Here is a 21,763-nt window from a genome sequence, read left to right on the forward strand (position 1 = left end):
GTTCCCCCCCACCCCACCCCCAGGCACATGTGTGTGTACATAGACCAGCTCAAGTTGAGTGAGGTGAACTTGGGGAATGACATTCCCAGCATCTATAGTTAAAATATGGAAGAAAAATATCCATTGTACAAGTCACTGGGATCTGCATTTTTCTGTCTATGAATATGAGGTAGTATGTGTGAGTACTTCATGCAAAGACCTTTATGTACTGAGCCCTCAGTGTTAGCTGACATTACCAACAACATAAGATTAGAACAAAACCTCAGCCTACTTTTTTTTCCCAAGTCTCTTTTCAACTCTGCTCTTTTACCATCTGTGGGAATTTTCTGATCATTCTCTGTAATTATTCTACACATGTAAATCCTACCTAACAAAACCCAGTAATTCTTTAATAGTTTTCCCTATTTTTCTTTTGGATCCCCCACAGACTCTGGGGGAATGTTAAGCACATAGAAAGTGCTCAAATGATAGAATATTTTCGGTTATTCATTTGCTTTGCTAGGCATTAATTAAATGGGACTGAAAGTTAATTGAATTGAATTTGTTCAACTGAATTGAAATGTCCAATTAATAAGACAGTAATTATTTGAAATACACAGGAATTTTACTAATAAACACCTACAGTGCAGTCAGGCACTGTGTGTGAGGTCTCCTAAACATGCCAGCCTGTTTCATGCCTGTCTGTCTTACCTTTTCTACACTCTAAACATTCTGACATGGAGAATAAAGAAGATATAACAGCAGAAAATATTTTTAAAAATAGGTTTCAGACCTACTTTATGACTCTAAAAAATAAACCAGTAATTTTAGGACTTATAGAAAATTTCAAAAATATACAAAAAATAAAATAGTTTAATGGAATTTCCAACATTAAGAGTTATCAGCATTATGGCAAATCTTATGCCATATATGCCCTGATCCACTTTCTCTCCAAACTGAATTACTTTAAAGCTAAACCTAGACACCAGATTATTCTTTCTGTATATATTTCACAATATATCTCTAAAAGGTAAGAAATCTTTTATTAAACGTAATTAAAACATCATGAAAAATATCAATATTTCATCAGTACCAACAAACATCCAGTCAGTGTTCAAATTTACCCAATTGCCTCATTAATGTTTTTTCAGAGTTTTACAACCAAGCTTCAAATGAGACCCATGCTTTGCATTTGGTTGATGTTTTCCTTCATCTCTTTTAATCTATAGGTACTTTTCTCCTTCCATTTTTTCCTCCTTGTAATTTATTTGTTGAAAGAACCCGGTCATTTGTCCTAAGAGTTTCCCACATCCTGGATTTGGTTATTGAATCCTCATACTGTGTGAATTACATTCTTCAGCCCTGCACTTTCTTTGGACTGGTGGTTAGATTTTCATCCCTGTCCAATAGAACTTTCTATGGTAGATATGTTCCATACCTGCGCATTTGGCTAGTATGCTAGTGTGACTGAGAAACTGAACGGCTTTTATTTTAAGTAACTTAAGTTTTAAAAGCCACAAGTAGCTAGTAACTACCATATTGGATAGCACATAGAGGTTAATTGAAATGGAAATTGAAATGGACACTTGTGGCTGGTGGCTACTGTATTGGATTCAGGTTTGATTGTTTATCAAGAATACTATTGGTGTACAGTCAAGCTAGGCATCTATAATTAACAGTAATTTACTACATGTTATGAAATGACTAGAAGGATATCGAATGTCCTCAAACGTCACAAATGTCACAAAGAAATGATTAAGTTTTATAATAATGAATATGCTAATTACCCTGACTTGATCACCACACATTGTACACATGAATTAAAATATAACTCTGTACCCCACAAATATGTATAATCAATAATGTTTTAATAAAAAATAAAACCACACTTTCAGGGATCGTTCCTATAGTTCACTTCCAGAGAAGTTTCTCTGCACTTGCAGCGCACAGGAAACTGAAGAGGCGGAGGCGGAGGCAGAGCGCGCTCTCCTGGGCGTGGAGCCGGCGCTCGGGGTTGCTTCGCTGCAACGGCCAATTGCCATTGACATCGTTTTCTGCCTTTAGAAGAGGAAGAGGGACAGAACAGTCTGAGTGGCTTAGGTTTTTTAAAAACTAAAAATGAAAAAAAAAAAATTTTTTTTTTAAGAAATAGATATACCTGCACTCCTGTTTGTCACAGCTTTATTTACAATAGCCAAGAGTTGGAACCAACTTAAATGCCCATCTTCGGATGACTGGATAGGAAAATGTATATTTACACAAGGGAATACTACTTTTCCATGAAAAAGAATGAAATACTGCCCTGTGCAGCAACATGGATGAACTTAGAGAAAATCCTGTTAAGTGAAATAAGCCAGGCACAGAAAGAGCAATACCAAATGTCCTCACTCCTAAGTGGGAGCTAAAAATAAAAAAAGAATAATAATAATAGTAAAGAAACATAAAGCAGTCACAATAATACCTTGAGCTTTCAAAAGGAGAGAGCAGAACTGAGGTTAGGAGAGGTGGGAGTGGGGGAGGGTGAGGGAGGAATTGGAAAAGGGCCACAAAGAACGACTACTTTGTATAATGTTGAATATACTGATTACCCTGATCTGAACATCACATATTGCACACAGGTACTGATATTCAACTCTGTACCCCTCATATATGTACAATCAACTATTACAATAAAATAAATAAGAATTTTAAAAATTTAAAAATAAGGAAATAATACTTCATTAATGGTGAACTTCCACTAGAGGGCACAAAATGTCTATTAGTCTCTGCAATGTTAGCAGCCCATTTTTAAAATTTTTATTTATTTAGTTATTTGTTCTTAGTACATTTTTATTGATTATGAATATTCATGAGATACAAAGCTGATTGTCACCACTCGTGCCCAAGATGTGATGGCCAGATCCATACTGACGGCATGCCTATAACTACTAATTCCGATTATGCCCAGTGTCCGGCACCCAATTATTCCCAACCTCCCTCCCCATCCCCCTTTCCGCCACTCCACTTTGTATCCCTAGGTATGTTCTCTCCCTCTGCAAGTCCAACATACCATTGTGCTTTCTTTCCTTCCTACTTTCTCTCTTAGCTCCCACTGATGAGAACATGAGGTATTTATCCCTCTGTGCTTTATTTCACTCAACATAAGTTTCTCAAAGCTCATCCATGTAGTTGCAAAAAGGAGAATTTCATTCTTTTTTATGGCAGAGTAGTATCCCATGGTGTATATATGCCACATTTTCCTTATCCAATCATCCATCGATGGACATTTAGGTTGGTTCCATATCTCAGCTGTTGTAAACAAAGCTGCAATAAACATGGGAGTGCAGGTGTCCCTTCAACATGATGATTTCCATTCCTCTGGGTATATACCCAGAAGTGGGATTGCTGGATCGTATGGAAGATCAATCTGTACTTGTTTGAGAAACCTCCATACTGTTTTCCATAGTGATTATACTAATTTACAGTCCCACCAACAGCGTAGGAGTGTTCCTTTCTCTGCACACCCTCGCCGGCATTTGTTATTCTCCATCTTTTTTATTATAGACAGTCTAACTGGGGTGAGATGATATCTCAATGTGGTTTTAATTTGCATTTCCCTGATGACTAGTGATGCTGAGCATTTTTTCATGTACCTGTTGGCCATTTGCATGTCATCTTCCTTTGAAAAATGTCTATTCAGCTCCTTTGCCCATTTTTTGATTATTTGTTTTTTACTGTGTAGTAGCTTGAGTTCCTTGTATACTACGGATATTAATCCCTTGTTGGATGCATAGTTAGCAAAAATTTTTTCCCACTCTGTAGGCTGCCGTTTCACTCTGTTGATTGTTTCCTTTGCTGTGCAGAAGCTTTTTAGTTTGATATAGTTGCATTGATGATCATCGTCTACATCCATTCATTAGGGAGCCCCAAATTGATCATATTCTATTTCTATAATTCCTTCTTCATTTATTAGCTTAAATCTATCAAGAAAAACTTCTTGTCACCAACAATTTGATTATTCTGAGGTATAATTTATACAGGAAAGGTGGAATAAATGCTTGATTCTTATTTTTTTCCAGAAAAATGAGTTGGTTTTCTAGCATTCTCAAAAGATGATCAATAATTTTTGTTTGTTTAGTATCACTATAAACTCATTGGTTATAATATGTTTCAATCCATTGCAATTATTATTCATCCTGATGCTTGAATTGTCCCCACATTTGGTCTGTGGGAGCCTCTTCAAATTGTTTCCTCTGAACTCTTTTGTCATGACCCCAATAGTTTTTTATAGCTTCCGTGCTTTCTAATATGACAAGATGTCATGGGCTTGTCATAATAATTTCCTGCTGAAGTTAATTAGCCATTTTCTTGAGAATCCCTGGTTCTTTTTGGTGGTATATTATATTTAGAGACCACAGCCAGGGTGCTAGGATAGATCGTTGATACTGGATTCATTATGGTTCCTAGGCCTTTCTAATAGCTAGAACTAGGGAACAATTTTCAAAAGAAAATGCATCATGAACTTATGTTTCTAATTCAAATTTAGTATTCAATGGTTTTTACTACTCTAATTTATACCCATAACTCTCTTATGTTGAAAATCTTGACTCCTAATGAATTAACAGCCACTTATTTGCTTTATCCTATTACATATATAATAGTTTAGAATATCTACACCGATATTATTACTAACTATATGACTACAAGAAAAAATTTGTTTGTTTGTTGTTTTTGCAATTCTTTTTGTCTTAAGGCACATTCCAGTCAACTTCTGATGTTTTAAAGTACCTCAAAATAGTTCTCTGTGTGATTAAGCCACCCACTCAATCCACAACTGAGTTAACTAATTTTATTTTTAATTTTTGTAGTTATTTTACTCTGTCTTAATCATGTATACCATTTTTATTTCGGAGTCCAATCTCTATGTAAGGTAATTTCAGGGATGTCTAGCTTCTATCACTCTTCCCTCCCCCTTTTATCTCTCCCACCCCACTGGGAAGCTCTCTTAAAAATTAGGTTTTGGTTTATTTTCTACTTAAACTAGTAAATCTGGAACTTTAAGGAATGACAAAGTGACTTGAGCCACAAGCCTTCCCCTCTTTTTTTGGAGCTCATCCCATCCTTCCATTTTTCCAGTTGATTTGCCCCAAGTAAGGATATGGCAGTAACAATGTCAGGGAAAGTGTTGCATAAGTGTGGTTCTGCCAGCAGTTGAAAATATTAAGTTGTTTCATACTACTTTTCATGTTTGTTAGGGTCACAGAATAGACATGAATCATCTCACATTTTCTGCTGATATATCCTTTGTCTCTAAGAATCAAAATGGTTGCAGCAATGAGATAGCAGCATCAAAACTCATATATCCTCCGTGAAAACCCGGGACCATGCACTTACTGAATGCTAGAAAAAGAAATCTTTGGAAGAAATCATTTAGTCCATTACCCCGTTCAGGTCTGCACTGAATGCATTTTGGATAACTATTATCATGATCAACACCAAAAATGTACTTGTAATAGTGCATCGTGTGTGGGAGTCATGAAAATGCACCTTGTGGACCAGCACCTACAGGGAGCATAATGGATGGGCCCCAGCGGCTGATGCACTCTGAAATTGATCGTGGCATTTTTGAAAAAAATAACATCTTTGTTGAGACAAACTCGCATATCATAAAATTCACCCTTTTAAAGCGTACAAATCAGTGGTTTTTAACATATACACAAAGTTCTGCCACCATCACCGCTATCTAATTTTGTAACATTTTAAACATCTAAAAGGAAACTCTGTGCCTATTATCAGTCCCTTCCCATTTGCTACTCCCTCCAGCTGTGGCAACCACTAACCTACTTTTTGTCTGTATGGATTTGCCTGTTCTTAATATTTCATATAGGTGGCATCATACAACATGTGGCTATTGTGTCTGGCTTCTTTTGCTTACCACAATGTTTTCAAGGTTCATACATGTTGTGGCATATATGAGTGTCTCATTGTTTTTTCTCTTTCCATTTTTTAAATTGTGGCAAAATTTACACTACATAGAATTTACTGTCTCAACCATTTTTAAATACACAGTTCAGCAGTGTTAAGTACATTCCCATTGTTGTGCACCCATCTCCAGAACTCTTCTCATCTTGTAAAACTGAAACTCTGTACTCATTAAACAACAACTCCCCACTTCCTCTTCCTCCCAGACCGGGCAGCCACCATTCTACTTTCTGTCTCTACGAATTTGACTACTCTAGGTACCTCCTACAAGTGGAATCATACAATGTTTGTCTTGTTGTGACTGGTTTATTTCACTCAGCATAATGTCCTCAGGGTTCATCCATTCTGTAGTGTGTGTCAGAAATTCCTTCCTTTTTAAGGGCAAATAATATTCCATTGTATGGATACACCACATTTTGTTTATCCATACATCAGCTGATGACCACTTTGGGCTAATATGAATTACGCTCATAGTGTTTTCAATTCTCTTGGGTATGTACCTAGGACTAGAATTGCTGAGCTGCATGATAACTCTATATTTAACTTTTTGAGGAACTTCATGACTCTTTTCCAAAGAAGCTCCACCATTTTACATTTCTGCCAGCAATGCATGAGGGATCCAGTTTCTCCACATTATTGCCAACACCTGTCATTGTCCATCTTTTTTATTATAGCCATCCTAGCGGCGGTGAAGTATATCTCACTGTGGTTTTGATTTGCGTTTTTCTACTGATGGATGACATTGGACATATGTTCATGCTTATTGACTATTTGTATATCTTCATTGGAGAAATTTCTATTCACGCCCTTCATCTACTTTTTAGTTGGGTTATTTATCTTTTTATTTTTGAATTCGGTTCTCTATATATTCTAGAGACAAGTCCCTTTTCAGATATATAATTTGCAAATATTTTCTCCCATTCTGTGGGTTGTCTTTCACTTTTTTGTTCATCACAGCATTTGCACTGTGACCATGCTGCCCATAGCCTCTCCCAGCCAATGGCTGAGCAGGGTAGGGATAATAAGGCAGGATTATTCCTGGGAGCTGTGGGACTACTCCCATGGCCAGTTTTGGCTCAAGGACTCCCCAAAGGCTTTGCCAAACCTTCCCTGGACTGTCCAGTGGTTTGGGATGCTTCCATCCAACCTTCCTCCTGTTCTTCCTATTCTTTTTCACAATCTGATGGCTCTCAACCTTCTCCTGCTCTTGTCCCATGTTCTCTGCACATTTAATCCTTTCTTGATGTCTTCTTCTTGGAGGACCTGGACTAACACACTGTGCAATAGCAATGCTTACACTAAAGAATTAGTTTAAAAGTTCAAGGCCAAAGTCCTTCTGTAATGGATAGAAGCAGCTACCAGAAGCAAAAACAAAAGTAGAGATTTGGACTCTCTAGTTTGCCATAGTATATCTACCCAGCAAAAAGAGTGATGATTTTTGAGCCAGATAGGTCATACCTGGGTTTGAATAGCAGCTCTTCCGCTAACTAATTCTGTGATTTTTGACAAGTTATTTCAGCTCCCTGTGACTCAATTTCTTCACCTGCAAAATGTGAACAACAATGTTGTCTCCCTGCATTGTTTTGAGGATAAAGTAAAATAAGGTAAAAAGTATCTAGCAATGCATATAGTGGGAGCTCACCAAATGTTGTTTTCCTTCCCTTAACCCCTCAATCAGGAGTTAACAGCAGCATCATGCTCAGCAAACTGTTCAAAGGCAAGTAATAACTTTGCCCTAGGATGAGTCCACACACGTTATAGGAGTAAGCAGAGTGGTGAGTATAGATTTTTCTCTTGCCTTTCTTTGATCTACTCTGGCCCAGCAATTTCCCTGTTTGGTTCCTGGACACTGGAGAGATGAGATTTCCTGATGGGCTCCAAATGGGGGTACTTGTTGCACTCTCATTGTCACCTCTCCCCCTGGGTGATGGAGATGCAAAAAGGATTACTCAAAGCCCATTTCTTCTGAGCAGTGAGAAGCCCCGGAGGGGTTAATTTTCCAGGAACCCTCAAGAGAGAGGCATTCCTCCTTGGAAAAATAACTCTGAACTGGGGTTCTGTCTCAGTATTTACTCTCTAGGCCAGAAAGTTACAGAAAAGGAACATAGGTGGAGTTATGGCTAAGTACAGTTTAACAATAGAGGCTGGTAACATCAGTGAAATAACAAAGTGACATTCCATAATACAATTTGCAAAAGGTTAAGTTTATCCACCAACAAAAGCTTGTTCTTAGCAAATACTGGCTTTTCCTACAGCAATTTCCTTAGTATGTTTACATAACAACCAAGTAACTTTAGGTTAACCTGGTCCAAGAGCATCTGTCCTTGAGCCAACAATTTTGCTGTGTTACAATTCTTTATCTACAACAGAAACTTTAGCCTGGAGCAAAGAGAGACTAACCTCTCATGCACTCTCCTTTTAAAGCCCTCAGAACCACACCCCTGACCACCATTATTAATCCATTCACTACAGCATGGTCCTACAATCTAATCATCTCTTCAAGGCCCCACCTTTCAATTACTGTAATACGATATCCCACTCTCTTCACACTGTGACAGTGGGGATCAAGTTTTAGGGGGACACTCAACCAAGGCAAGGACTGATGGCATCTAAAACATTTAAAATAACCGTATTCATTTTCTATTGTTGCCGTAACAGATTACTGCAAATTTAGTGTTTTAAAACAACACAAATTTATCATCTTACAGTTTTGGAAGTAAGAAGTCCAAAATGGGTCTCACTGGATGAAAATCAAAGTGTTGGTACAGTTGTGTTCCTTCGGGAGGCTCTGTGAGAGAACCTGCTTCCTTGTCTTTTCCAGATTCTAGAGCCCATTAGCATTCCTCGGCTTGGGGCCTCCTTCCATCTTTAAAGCCAACAATGGCTGGTTGAGTCTTTCTCATATCACATTCCTTTGACACTGACTCTTCTGCCTACCTCTTTGCATTTAAAGGCCATCATGAATACACTGGGCCCACCTGGATAATCTAGGATAATGTGAGGTCAATTGATTAGCAACCTTAATTCCATCTGCAATCTTAATTCCTCTTTGTCATGTAAGACAACACATTTACAAGTTTGAGGATTAGGACATGCGCATCTGTAGGAGGCCATTATTCTGCCTACCACAGTCACCAATCTTTGTACTCATTCAGAATTCCTTGTCATTTCCCACTTTTTAAAACCTTTACAAGTGAAGCAACAGAGGTAGTAACAGGTGATGATAAACCCCATATCACTGAGACAAATTGTTTATTCATTCAAGAAATATATATAAATAACAGCAAAGTTATGATTAGAATCCAGATACTTGACTCTCTGCCAAGTCCACTCTTTGCCATCTGACTCAGGTCTGCTTTTCTCAAGAAATGAATAAAAAAATCATGGCCAGCGCAATTGATAGAGATATTTAAGTACATATTGTCTCACAATTGTAGGAGATTCAAAAGAATAAGAAGATAATGCTGCTCTCTTCCTGCCTCCTGCAAGAGCCAATCCCTTGAATTCTTGGATGTAGGCTCTTTTTGTCCAGCCCCTCCACTCCCCCAACCTCCTCACACTCCATCACTCCCTGCGTCAGGTAAGTGATGGATTGAATGCCCCCCCCCAAACTTGACCCCCACTATGAGAGTATTAAGAGGGTGGGAGATGCTATTGTGGTATTTGGAAGGTGGGGTCTTGGAGAAGTGATTGGATTGTGAAGACTGTCCCCCTCATGAATGGATTGATCCATTCTTGGAATAGTGGGAGTGGTTCTGGTGGCTTTAAAAGGAGAGTGAATGAAGAGGTTAATCTCTCTCTGCTTCTGCCATCTCACAATGTGATACCCTGTGTTGCTGAAGCCACCACCAAAGAAGACCCTCAGCAAATGTGTTCCCTAGACTTTGGACTTCCAAGCCTCCAAAACTGTAAACAATAAGTTTCATTTTCTTGCAAAGTACCCAGTTTCAAATATTTTGTTATAAGCAACAGAAATGGACTAAGACAGGGGTTAGGAGCTTCTCTGTGTTTTAGGGGTTACTCTGGTTTTTGTTTTAAAGGTTAGCTCTTGAAGGAGCTAAGCTAAAGCTGCTTCCTGGGAGCAATGATGAGAGTAGCTGACATGTGAGTTAAGCAGTGGTGGGTCACCCAGAGTCGGTGGGTGGGTGGATGGATGGATGGGTAGATAGACAGATAAATAGATCTCCTATTAGTTCTGCATCTCTGGAGAATGCTGACTGATACACTATCGGGTCTGTACAACACAGAAGAAACACAACCATTATTTGTTTATAAAAGGACTCATTGTAAAGAGGTAAATGGAAAAGAGTAGACTTCCTATTAAGTTAGAAGGCACCAGAAACCAGGAGCTGTTGTCTGCTCTAATGAGTTTTAAGGAAAGAAGGCTTTTTATAATCCTGAAATAGCTATTTGATGCCGATCAGTGGCCGTCCTCATCCTCATTTTCCTTCACACTGATTGTGTCCTATGGCAAGTCCCCCCCCTGCCTCTCACCACTATCTGTCCTAGTCAGTTTCTTTGTAAGCAATACAAACCCACTGACCCACCTTAAAGAAGCAAAAAGAGAAGTGTGTTTTTATCATGAGGATATGAGTATGTTTTTGGTTATGGATGTCAGAAACACAATGTGTACCAGGTTAAAGAAAAGGGGGAATTTGTTGGTACACAAAGAGATGCAGGAGTATGGACAAAATGGACTGAAACCAGGATCTGGAACTTGGAATCTTGATTCTTACTTCCTGGCCTTGTCTCTGATTTCTCTGCAAGTCTGCCTTATTTTCTTCTACTATACATTGACTTTCTCCATGGGTGGGAAGTGTGGCTTCTAGCAGTTTTGGGCTTCATCTTTCCAGTTTTCCCATTTTGCAGCAGGGGTCAGCAAACTCTCTGTAAAGGTCCAACCACATAGTAAATACTGCAGGCTTTGCCGGCCAGATGGTCTCCACTGCAACTCGGTTCTGCCACTGAAGCATAAAAGAAGGCATAGGTGATACGAAAGTAAACAGGTGTGGCTGTGTTCCAATGAAACTTTGTTTACAAAAACAGATAGCAGATCGAGTGGAATAAAATATGTGTAAACCTTGTATCTTATGAGGGACTCATATTTAGAATATATAAACTCATCAGTAAGATAACAATCCACCTAGAAAATGGGCAAAAGACTTGAACAGACACTTTACCAAGGAAGATATACAGATAGCAACCAAGCACATGAAAGGATGTTTAAAACTGCTAGCCATTAGGGAAATGCAAATCAAAACTACAATGAGATACTATTACACACCTAGTAGAATAACTAAAATAAAAATACTGACAATACTAAATGCTAGCAAGGATGCAAAGTAACTGGATCTCTTAAACATTGCCAGTGGGAACGTAAAATGGTACAGCCACTGTGGAAATCAGCCTGGCAATTTCTTAAAAAGTTTTATCAACACTTGCCATATGATCCAACAATTACATTCCTGAGCATTTATCCCAGAGAAATGAAAACTTATGTTCACACAAAAACCTGTACACAAATGTTTATTTTTTTAAAAATTTATTTGTATTTCAAAATCAAGAATATTTTCTTTCATTTTTAAAAAATTTATTTATTTATTATTATTATTATTATTTACACTCTAAGATGTTGTTGCAGAGCGGTTGGAGGGGAGGGGAGAGGGGAAAGAGAAGGGGTATAGGGTGGGAAAAGGAAGAAGGAGTAGGAACATGATCAAGGCCTGCAGCACCCCCCTCATTCTGGCAGGGGAGCCCAGGGGGCTTCCAGCAGCAATTTGGTTGTCAATGGGCTGGATGTGGACATAAGGGGGTTGTGACTGAGGCCTGCATCTCCCCACTGCCCAGGGTACTTCTGGCCACAGATCTGTGGTCCTAGCTCGGCTGGGTGCAGATGTCAGGGTCATGGCTCAGGTCATCATCACCCCATTGCCCTGGCTCGGGAGCCCAGGGCATTTCTGATGGTGGCTCAGGGGTCGTCGCTGGGCTGGGTGAAGTCCTGGGGGGGCATGGCTAAGGCCCTTGGCCCTCCCCCCACTTGAGATCCCAGGGGGCTTCTGGTCCTTGTAGGTTTTATAGGTGTTCTTTGGTGGTGGTAGATTTTTACTGGTTAATATCAGAACTTTATCTCTGGTCTGTGGGTTTTTTGTGTTTTCTTTCAGTTCTGTGTTGGATTATTAGCTACCCACCTCTTAAACTCTGCACTGGAACTAATTTGTTGTCCCTTGCTTACTTCTAAAATGGAGAAACTTCTTCAGGGAATGAGCCCTTGAGCCCTGTGTTTGAGCTACATGGCTGCTTTGCTGCTGATTCCCTGGGGAAGGCTTTTTGTGCAGCTCAGGTTTTAATTGTTGACCTTTTAAGCACTTCCAAGTCTGTGAGATCTGGAACACCTGGGTTGTGTGGAAACTCTGGTCTATGCCTGAGTCTTCTCAGCAAACTGTGCCCCTGCAGTTCTATATTCCTGACCGGTCTCCACTGAGTGGTTCTGTTCTGATTGGGGGCAGATCAGCTGTCCTTGCTGTGCCCCAGTGCTCCCCTGGTAGACCTGTCTCCCCCACTGCCCATACTGCAAACACTTCCCATGCACTCATCCCTTGCAATGACTCACTGGCCTCTGAGTGGCTCCTTTTTTCAGTTGTCTGTGTCTCCTCACTTCTAAGTGGGTCCATGGGAACCCTGTTAGTGGTCTTTCTAGCCTGGGGGCCACCAAAACCTTCTTGTCCCCTGCAGCCTCCAAGTGCTTAGCAGGGCCAGCTTTGAAGTGGTCAGGGCTTGAAATGGTCGCAGTAGTCCTTTCTTTCTCTCCTCATGGCTTCTGCCTTCATGAACTCTGTGGGTCTCTCCTCCTCTTCCCCTGAGCTCTAGTAGTCCCAGCTTGACAATTGTTGCTTTTTATTAGTTGTGATTTGGTTGATTGTGGGAGAGGGTGATGCTGGGGACCTTCTATTCTGCTATCTTGACCGGAAGTCCTACTCAAGTGTTTATTTGGCATTATGTAATAACCCCAAACTGGAAACAACCTAAATGTCCTTCAACAGGTGGATGGTTAAACAAACTGTGGTACATCCATACAATGGAATCCCACTCAGCAATAAAAGGAATGAACTATTGATAATGCAACAATTTGAATGGCTCCCATGGGCATTATACTGAATGAAAAAAGCCAATTTCAAAAGGTTATGTGCTCTATGATCGCATTTATGTAACATTCTTGAAATAACAAAATTATAGAGATGAAGAATCAATCAGTGGTTGCCAAGCATTAGGGAAGGAGGTGAGGAGCATGTTACTATAAAGGGGTAGCCAGAGGGAGTTCCTCTGTGGTGATGAAACACTTCTGTGTCTTGATTGTGATGGTGGTTATATGATTCTGTACACATGATAAATGTCATAGAAGCATACACAAAGACATACAAAAAGAGTGAAAAACCGGTGAAATCTGAGTAAGATCTGTGGTCTGGTTAGTTGTATTATGCCTGTGTCAATTTCGTGGTGTTAATAATGCACTATAGTTATATAAGATGGTATCATTGGGGGAATCTGGGTGATGGATATTGGGACCTCCCTACTATTTTTTGCAATTCTGTGAGTCTCTACTTATTTCAAAAAACAAAAACAAAAGAGGCAGTAAAACGAATTTGGCCAAGGCAGAGTTTACGGACCTGTTCTTTGGAGAAAAGAGCTTCTTTCTCCCATTTCTGTTTCAAAAACATCCCAGAAGACTCTGACTGTCCTGGCTTGGGTCATGTGCTTCCCCCTGTATCCCTGGATAAAAAAGCAAGGCCATGTGGTCACATATTAGAACACATGTGGGGTGGAGGAGGAATTGTTTCTACAAATAAAGGAAGGGGTACAGGGTAGACAAAACCATGTATGTCCACTACAATGGATGTCTTAGAAATCTCAAAGTTGAAAAGCACAAATAGGTCTCATGTAGAACTAGAACCAGGAATTAAAAGACTGTCAGGAGCTAAAGGAGCTGCCCTCTTTATGGAGCCCCCTGGTCTCTTTCGTCAGCTTTTCTCTGTGCCTCTGCTCCGTTCTTCCCTCGTTCGGCAGTGTGGCTTTCTGTGCTTATCTGTGGGGACTAGAGGTGGTTGCCCCACAGTTTCTGTGTTTATGCTTTCCCGATTAAAATACTTACAGTGTATCAAAATATTACACTGTACCCCATAAATATGTACAATTATGTGTCAACTAAAACAATAAAATAATAAAATACTAACAGTATTATTACACTCACATTTTACATTGTATAGAAGAATATGAAAAGACAGTTACCTTTCAACTTTCCATTTTGTGAATTTCATATTACTAATTATAGGCAATTTTTATCTTTATGATACTGTACTCCTTTGCCAGCCTAATAAGCTATGTGTATTATTTTTAAAGGCCCAACAATATGTAAAATTTGGATTAGATTTCACATAAGACATTGTCTCTAGTGAGAGTGCACATATATCATTTCAGTTAAAATGCTTAGTAAATGAAGAAGGTGAAAAAAAAAAAAAACAACAACAACAGAGACTGACAAGTATCTCTTAGTATATGATCAAAATCTCTGGAAGGATCTTCGGGGCCAGGTGTCATTTTTTTAATCCAATACTGATCTATGACAAGTGGTGAGGTCAGATAGTAAAGACATGGCCACAGGGTCCCAACCCTCTGAGACACTATAGTTCTTAGAGATGGGGACCATGTGCTGAGCAGATAATAGCCAAATGTGTCTACTACAGTCCAGGAGACAAACAGGGTGCTGACCATCTGGGGCAGAGACAGCCGGCTCTCCATCGAAAGTCACGATTCCACTTCCAAAGGGTAGAATTGTCCTGGGCATCAGCTGCACGGGACTGCAGTTCAAAGGACCACATTTCTCAGCCGTCCTTGCATCTAAGTGGGGTGATATGACTAATACTCACCCATGGAACGTGGGCAGAAATAATGTGCACTACTGCAGGCCTGGCTGCCCCTACCATCACGCTGGTCCCCATTTCATACACATTTCTCCATGCCTCTCCCCTTCTGCCACCTGGAGGCAGAGGACTCAAGAGGCTTAAATAGGGGTGGGCAACCTTTTTTATGTAAAGCCTCAGACAGTAAATGTTTTAGGCTTTGTGGCCATATGGTCTCTGTCGCACCTACTCAACACTGTCATTGTAGCACAAATGCAGCCACAGATAAAACAACAAATGGGTATGGCTGTGTTGCCATAAAACTGTATCTCCACAAACAGGCAGTAGTGGGCTGGATTTGGTTCACAGGAGGGCCAAGTTTTAGCTCTACTTTTGCTGTGTGATCTTGGCTATATCACATAACCTCTCTGAGACTGTTTCTTCATCTGTGAAATGAAGAAGTTGGACTTGATCTCAAAGTTCTCTAATTACTCCATGATTCTGCAGTTTCAGCCCATTATCTATTATTTCACTCAGCTTCTAGCCAGGCTGTATTCTGTGTGTGCGTGTGTGTGTGTATGTATGCATTTTAAAATACTGATAACCTTACTTCAAAGCATCTTATAAAAGTTAGAGAAAATTAGCTCAAAAAGATACAGCAACTAACCTTTTTTTCCAAGTTTGGGGAAAAGTAGGGGAGACAGTTATCAATGTGAGAAGAAAAGCATCAGGTGTCTCTACAGTTTATGGAACTCAACAGATTCGATATAGAAAGCAAATCAATGAATGGGTTCCAAGTCTACATTCTCATTGAACAAGACCACAGGGTGCTGGAGCTTGATCACAGCCATCACACACAAGGAAAATTGAAAGTCTTTCTCTGGGAATTTCACAGCATCATTTATTAAATAAGCACCCTGAGAGCTAAAGAATTGTTTAGCTCAACAGCAGCAAGACACATTGAGAAGAGAGGAATGACAGTATGAGTTTTTCCAACAATTGAGCGGTTTGCCCAGTGGAGGAAAGTTAATGTGTTAAAAAAGAAATATTACCTATAATGGTAGTAATAATAATCGAGATCTATATTTTTGTTTAGGGAGCAACCTACATCCGAGGAACCCCCACTACATTAACCCTCTTCACCCCACATTGGTGGGATTCTAGCAAATGCTATACTATTATTCTCATTAAACAGATGAAAAACCTATAAAGGCACTTATTAACGTTACATTTATATGTGTCTAGGTTTCAATATACCCAGTATAACTTCAGGAGACAATATTTTATTGAATACTGTATAGAAGTTATTCCACACCAAAAACACTAGCAGAAACTATTTCTGTATGACTAACATAGAAACAATAAAACTTATTTTTCAAATATAATGTTCCATGTTATTTTAACCTTCACAACAATCCAATGAGATAGGTTGAATCCCATTTGATAAGCAAGGAAATTGAGGCACAGGGAGGTTAAATGGCATGCCCACATTCACGTAGCTAGCTAGAAGCAGAATAAATACCATCATCTAGGTCTCCTGACTTGGAAAACAATTCCATGTGATGGGATTCGGGACATGCCGCCCCAAATTATGGCACCTTGGCGTTTGAGAAAACAGCAGAAGCAGGAAGGTCACTCTTTTCCCTCACCCTTCTCTGCTATAGCAGGTCATGAGACTCTCATTATAGGGAGAGGTGCCCTCTCTATACCTGGAGGAAAAAAAATAATCTTTATCTCTGAAGACCCAGGGACACAGAAGAACCTGAGCAAATGGGCCTTCCTAAGTCCCCCCAGTCTATTCCCATTAGATCATCTCCCCTTTGCCCAATGATCTTTCTCTGTGACTACCCACCTCTTCATCAAACCCAAGTATAAAAATATATGTTTCCGTGTTTCTTTGCATTTTCATTTCTGAAGGTTCCTATGTCGTGTAAAAGTAACATTAAATAAATCTATGTTTTTCTCTTGTTAATCTGTCTTTTTGTTATAGGGGTATCAGCCATAAATCTAGCAATGGATGAGGACCTTCAGTGGTTTTCCCCAAAAGTTATTTATCCCTCTTTCTTATATCTCATTGTAAATTTACCAGGCTTTCTTTGGGTCCCCACAAAATAAAAATCTTGGGATTCATTTCAGCTGTGAGCTCCTGTAACATTTGCATTAAATGTTATGGAATTCATTTGTTTGTTTTTGGAATCTGAATTGTCTCTGAGTTTTCTTTTAGGGCAAATTCAAACATGAAAAGTAGTCCTAGACCACAAAAACAGGACCCAAGAGAAATCTGGGACTGAAAAAGGCAAATTACATCATGACCTCCGATTTTCCAAATTGAAATTATTTGCATGAACGTTTTCTGATAAAGACCAAATCCATTATATTACTATTCCCTGCCTGCTCAGCCCCACCTCAGATATTCCACATAGCCTGCACCTGCAGGTTCGGCCCCCTTTAAGGACCGGAGCAGGTCAGACTGGGGAATGAGGGATACCATACACACGATGTAACGGCAGGAACTCTCTTCCCACTAGCAAGTAAAGTTTGTAAGTGATTTTACTGCTGCAACCCTTTTTTCCTTCCTTCCTTCCCTCCCTCCTTCTCCCCTACTCCTGTTTCTTCTTTCTCTTTCTCTTCCAGCCCTTCTGCCTTTCCCTCCTCTCTTCCCCTCCCCCCTCACTCTCCTGAAGTTCTCACAGAGAACTAGAAGACTGGCATCTGTATTTTCTTATTTTTCCATAATGAAAATATGTTACCTGGATAATAAAACCATTTTTTAAGTTACTGAAAAAAAGACTCAAGTGGTGTTGGTAACACCAAGGTCACAGGTACGGATCCCCACACCAGCCAGCCACCAAAGATGAAAACGAAAAAGAAAGGCTTAGGGTAAAAATCACTTACATACAAGGATATTAATGAAAACACACCTTATATTCAGTAACTACTACAGTAGGGGAAAGAGCTGAGCTCCATTGTGATTTGCACAGAGGGGACTGAGTATTTTTAAAGGGAGATTGAGGGAGTAGGGAGGAGGAGAGAGGGGCAGCTCCAGCAGTCAGGGAAATAGAAAAATTACAAAAAGCAGGTGAGAGCGCTAGTCAATGTAAATATGATTTGGCCATCTGTGTCTACTAAGGGGTATTTATCAAATTTGGGATTCTACCTTCCTACAGAGACTGGGAGACAGAGACCCTATCCTTCCTAATGATTACATGTCAAAGGAATGGCTTTCAGTTCCTTGAGAAAGACACTCTTGGGTTGTAGGAGATACACACACTTCTTAGAGAGGCAAAGGAAAGATTTATCATGTTAAACTGTTTTTCAGTAAATGCACTGAGAAAGAGAGATCAGGGGTCTATCTCAGGTGTTGGCTGGAACAAGTGGTAAATTCTTACGGCATCCCTGAGCTTTCCAGAAAGGAACTCAAGGGCTGAGGACGGGGTGGGGGTGGTGGCCTGGGTAGTCTCAGGGCCTTGGCCTGAGGCTGCTAGAAGCCATGCTAGAGCTTGGTCAAGCCACTTAGTGCAGGGGTTGGATGGAGTTTCTGTAGTTCTCACAAGTTCAATGTCATTCAGCAGAATTTTGTAAGCTTCCCACTGGAGTTGGAAACACGTCTGTTGCTTGATATCTGACTGCCTTCTCTCCCTTTTTTTTTTCTTGATTATACATATTTATGTGGTACAGACTTGACTATCAGTATTTGTGTACAACATGTGACGATCAAATCATTATTAGCACATTCATCATTAGAAATTGTAATTACTCTTTGTGTTCCTTACCCAATTACTTCCTAACCCTCCCTCCCTCTCCCTCTTTTCTACCTCTAGTAACTATAGGTCTGTTCTCTCCTTCCAAAAGTTCAGTGTTTTATTGTGGTCTTTCTTTCTTCCTTAGCTCCCGCTTATGAGTGAGGACATGCAGTTTTTCTCTTTCTATGCCTGGCTTATTTCACTTAACATAATTTTGTCCCAGCTCATCCATGTTGCTGCACATGGCAGAATTTCATTCTTTTTTTTCTAGCTGAGTAGTATTCCATTGTGTATATATACCACATTTTCCTTATCCAGTTGTCCATTGATGGACATTTAGGTTGGTTCATCTTGGCTATTGTAAATAGAGCTGCGATAAACATGGTAGCGCAGGTATCTCTTTGACATGTTGATTTCTATTCCTTTGGGTATATATATCCAGAAGTGAGATTGCTGGGTCATATGATAGTTCTATCTGCAGTTGTTTGAGAAATCTCCATACCGTTTTCCATAATGGCTGTATTAATTTACAGTCCCACCAAGGGTGTAGAAGCGCCAGTCTAACTGGGGTGAGATGATATCTTAATGTGGTTTTGATTTGCATTTCCCTGGTGATTAGTAATGTTGAACATTTTTTTCATGTACCTGTTGGACATTTGTATGTCTTCCTTTGAAAAATGACTATTCAGATCCTTTGCCCATTTTTAAACTGAATTATTTGTTTTTTTACAGTGAAGTTGTTTGAGTTCCTTGCATATTCTGGATATTAATCCCTTGTTGGATGTATAGTTTGCAAATATTTTCTCCCATTCTGTAGGTTGCCTTTTCACTCTGTTAATTGTTTCCGTTGCTGTGCAGAAGCTTTTTAATTTGATATAATCCCATTTGTTTATTTTTTCTTTTGTTGCTTGTGCTTGTAGTCTTATTCATAAAGTCTTTGCCCAGTACTACATCCTGAAGTATTTCCCCTACGTTTTCTTCTAGGACTTTTATAGTTTCAGGTCTTATATTTAAGTCTTTAATCCATTTTGAGTTCTTTTCGATATATAGCAAGAGGTATGGATCTAGTTTCATTCTTCTACACATGGATATACAGTTTTCCCAGCACCATTTACTGAAGAGGCTGTCCTTTTGCCAGTGTGTGTTCTTGGTACCTTTGTCAAACATCAGTTGGCTGTAATTACCTGGGTCGATTTCCAGGTTCTCTATTCTGTTCCATCGGTCCATGTGTCTTTTTTTATGCCTGTACAATGCTGTTTTGGTTACTATAGCTTCATAGTAGTTCGAAGTCAGGTAGTATAATGTGTCTGGTTTTATTTATTTATTTATTTTTTGCTCAGGATTGCTTTGGCTATTCAGGGTCTTTTGTTGTTACATACAAATTTGGGGATTGTTTTTTCTATTTCTGTGAATAATGTCATTGGTATTTTGATGGGGATTGCATTGAATCTGTAGATTGCTTTGAGTAGTATGGACATTTTCACAATGTTAGTTCTTCCAATCCATGAACAAGGAATGTCTTTCCATCTTTTGGTGTCCTCTTTAATTTCTTTCAGCAGAGTTTTATAGTTCTCATTGTAGAGATCTTTCACCTCTTTGGTTAAATTTATTCTTAGGTATTTCATTCCTTTGGTAGTTATTGTAAATGGGCTTGCTTTCTTGATTTCTTTTTCTGCTTGTTTGTTGTTGGTGTATAAGAATGCTACTGATTTTTGTGTATTGATTTTGTATCCTGCAACTTTACTGAAATTGTTTATGAGCTCTAGGAGTTTTTTGGTAGAGGTTATAGGTTTTTCTACATATAGGATCATGTCATCTGTAGACAGTGACAATTTGACTTTGTCTCTTCCAATTTGGATGCCCTTTATTTCTTTCTCTTGCCTGATTGCTCTGGCTAATACTTCCAATACTATGTTGAATAGGAGTGGTGAGAGTAGGCATCCTTGTCTAGTTCCTGTTCTTAAAGGAAAAGCTTTCAGGTGTTCCCCATTCAGCATGATGTTGGCCGTGGGTTTGTCATATATTGGTTTCATTGTGTTGAGATACTTCCCTTCTACACCTAATTTGTTGAGGGTCTCTATCATAAAGGGATGCTGAATTTTGAGATTTAACATAAGGTTGTTTATCTGAAGTCTTTCTGTCCTTTTGATGTAAGCACTTATTGCAATAAAATTCCCTCAGTACTGTGTTTGCAGTATTCCATAGGTTTTGGTAAGCTGTACTTGTATTTTCATTCATTTCAAGGAATTTTTTGATTTCCTGTTTTATTTCTTCTTTGATCCACTGATCGTTCAGGAGCATGTTGTTTAATTTCAATGAATTTGTATAGTTTCCATAGTTTTATTTGTTGTTAGTTTCTGATTTTATCCCACTGTGGTCTGAAAATATACTTGATAGGATTTCAATCTTTTCAAATTTGTTGAAACTTAATTTGTGACCTAATATGTGGTCTGTCTTGGAGAATGATCTGTGTGCTGATGAGAAGAACATCTATTCTGTCATTGTTTTATTGAACTAAGGCTTTCATTACCTTCTTGCAGTCTTTTGGAGTCTCTTCATGAACTCTTGAGGCTGCTCTTTGTCCTACTTCTTGTCCCTGCTCCTCAGATCACAGGTCAAACCTTTCTGCACACTGTGAGTGACTCAAGTCTTACTCATCTATGACTTTGATCTTTGTCTATCCCTATGTCATAGGGAGATAGACATAGAGAATAAAGTAAAATCAGAAACCAAGGGCTGAATGAGTGATATCTTAGGGAGGCAGCAATGTCTTTTGGAACTCATCACTTGAAAAGTAATGTCCGAGATAAATCTTTCTTTTTCCTGAGGTTGATCCTATTCAAATAACCTGGGACTCAACTCTGTCTTCCAAAAATTGTGGGATGAAAAATCAAGATTGTGACCAAAGAGAATTTCAGTTTAAATATTTCTAACATTTACTGGCTCTCAGGAAGGAGAAAAATGTTATGTTCTTATAAAAACTATGTTTTTGAAATTGCATCTGTTGTGCTCAGAAAATAAAACCCCAAAGTATGGAACTTTGGCATGCTGAGCACTTCAAATTAAAGGAAATAAAAAGGCCTTAGAAGCCACCTCAGAACCAAGGACTTCATGACTTTCTCCTATTTCTCCCCCCAAGTTCAGGGTGATACTCTCTTTCTCTAAAGTTCCCTTATCTGAAACTTC

General features: G+C 39.2%; 1 non-coding gene across 1 annotated transcript; it reads left to right on the top strand.

Annotated features, from left to right (window-relative positions):
• The first annotated feature begins 1,858 nt into the window (after positions 1-1,858).
• Positions 1,859-2,075, top strand: LOC134364926 (small nucleolar RNA U3). Its single transcript, XR_010021910.1, has one exon. It is a non-coding gene; the product is annotated as a small nucleolar RNA U3 (small nucleolar RNA).
• The last annotated feature ends 19,688 nt before the right edge of the window (positions 2,076-21,763 follow it).

The sequence above is a fragment of the Cynocephalus volans genome, chromosome 1 (assembly GCF_027409185.1).
Source record: "Cynocephalus volans isolate mCynVol1 chromosome 1, mCynVol1.pri, whole genome shotgun sequence".
NCBI classification, from domain to species: domain Eukaryota; kingdom Metazoa; phylum Chordata; class Mammalia; order Dermoptera; family Cynocephalidae; genus Cynocephalus; species Cynocephalus volans.